Source organism: Crocuta crocuta, unplaced genomic scaffold (genome assembly GCF_008692635.1).
Source record: "Crocuta crocuta isolate KB4526 unplaced genomic scaffold, BGI_CrCroc_1.0 scaffold247, whole genome shotgun sequence".
NCBI classification, from domain to species: domain Eukaryota; kingdom Metazoa; phylum Chordata; class Mammalia; order Carnivora; family Hyaenidae; genus Crocuta; species Crocuta crocuta.
The window spans coordinates 1,519,313-1,521,524 of NW_027531910.1; the positions used below are offsets into that span (position 1 = coordinate 1,519,313).

At 44.3% G+C, this 2,212-nt stretch overlaps 1 pseudogene; it reads left to right on the forward strand.

The window, feature by feature from the left end:
- The first annotated feature begins 552 nt into the window (after positions 1-552).
- LOC144240374 (glyceraldehyde-3-phosphate dehydrogenase pseudogene) lies at positions 553-1,882 on the forward strand (annotated as a pseudogene).
- The last annotated feature ends 330 nt before the right edge of the window (positions 1,883-2,212 follow it).

Sequence of the window (2,212 nt, forward strand, 5' to 3'; positions counted from 1 at the left end):
GCTAGCAAAGGGCAGGTGCATGAAAGATCTCCTTGCCACATAGACATGTCTGTGATTGCCTGTTAGTAGATGTATGAAGACACCTTACTTCCCACTGAGATGATACAATTTTCTTGACTGCAAGCATGAGAGAATGGTTTCTACCACACTCCTCTCAAAAGTTTATAAAAGGACACACTGATTAGTCTGGATAACAAAGCCTTACTCAGCGCTTATATTTAGTATTTATAATCATGGAGGAAAAGCAAGTACGTGGTCTTATCAGGGGAGGGAATCCTAAGTGCCTGGAATATAGAAAGGTGCAAACTGATCCTAGAAACTGAGTAAGGCCATATTATGAAGGCTTTTATCCTTGCAAAGGAGCCTGAATTTAAACCTGTAGGTGATGGGGAATCCTATCACTCTAGAATGGGAAGGAGGGTTTAATAAGTGCTGTTCACTAAACATTTCACTAACATTTTTAATATACTTCATGTTGTTCCAAAAAGGATTTAAGATGAATTTTAAAATGCTTGCTGTATGACAACATTAGAATTTAACAAAAATGCTCTCTGCTCCTCCCCATTTGAGAGACAGCCACATATTCTGGTGCAGTGACAGCTGCATTCCTGAGACACAATGGTGAATGTCAGAGTAAAGAGATTGGGCAGTATTGGGCACCTGGTCATCAGGGCTGCTTTTAACTCTGGCAAAGTGGATATTGGTGCTATAAATGACCCCTTCACTTACCTCAACTATTTTGCCTACATGTTCCAGTATGATTCCACCCATGGTAAAGTCCACAGCACAGCTGAGAATGGGATACCTGTTATCAATGGAAAGCACACCTCCATTTCCAGGAACAAGATTCCACCAGCATCAAATGGGGTGATGCTGGTGCTGAGTATGCTGTGGAGTCCACTGGAGTCTTCACCTCCATGGAGAAGGTTGGGACTCACTTAAAGGGTGAAGCCAAGAAGGTCATCATTTCTGCCCCACTTGTTCACACCCTCATGTTTGTGATGGGTGTGAACCATGAGAAGTATGACAACTCCATCAAGATCATCAGCAATGCCTCCTGCACCACCAACTGCTTGGCCCCTCTGGCCAAGGTCTTCCATGACAACTTTGGCATCATGGAGGGACTCATGTCCACAATACATGCTATCACTACCATCCAGAAGATCATGGACAGACCTAAGAAACTGTGGCATGTTGCCCAAGGGCCTGCCCAAAACATCATCCCTGCTTCTACTGTCACTGCTAAAGCAAGGTCACCCATGAACTGAATAGGAAGCTCACTGGCATGGTATTCAGTTTCCCTACTCCTTAATGTGTCAGTCATAAATCTGACCCACTGCTTGGAGAAAATGGCCAAATATGATGACATCAAGAAGGTGGTGGAGCAGTGTTTGGAGGGGCCATGCTCAAGGGCATCCTAGGCTGCCCTGAGGACCAGGTTGTCTCCTGCAACTTGTTTTTTGTTTTTTGTTTTTTGTTTTTTTTTTGAGAGAGGGAGAAAGAGAGGGAGAGGGGGAGGGAGAGGGAGAGGGGGAGGGGGAGAGAGAGAGAGAGAGAGAGAATACCAAGCAAGATCCATGCTCAGTGCATAGCCTGATGCAAGGCTCAGTCCTATGACCCTGGGATCATGACCTGAGACCAAATCAAGAGTCTGACTGAGCCATCCATGTGCCTCAATAATGCCTGCAACTTTAACAGTGACACTCACTCTTCCACCTTTGATGCTGGGGCTGGCATTACCCTCAATAACCACTTTTTCAAACTCATTTTCTAGTATGACAATTAATTTGACTACAGCAACCAGATGGTTGACCTCATGGTCCACATGGTCTCCAAGGAGTTAAGAGGCCCCTGCACCACTACCCCAGTGAGAGCAAGATGAAGAGAGAGGTTCTCAGCTGCTGGGGAATCCTTCCCCAGCTCATCCTCCAACACACTAAGAATCTCCTGATCTCTACACAGTTTCTCTCCTAGGACCCCTTAAGAAAGGGAGGGATATGGGAAGCTGTACCTTGTTTGGTACCATAAATAATGTATACTGTACCCAGCCAAAAAATAAGTAAGCAAAAATGGTCAATCCAAGGAGAGATGGTAGAAAAAACAAGAAAAGTCAGGTATATCGCCAATAGACAAAACATATGCTCCTAAAGAAATACTTGCAAATTAGAAAACATTTGTTTGACACTATTCTCCCTAGTGGCTAATACAAAGG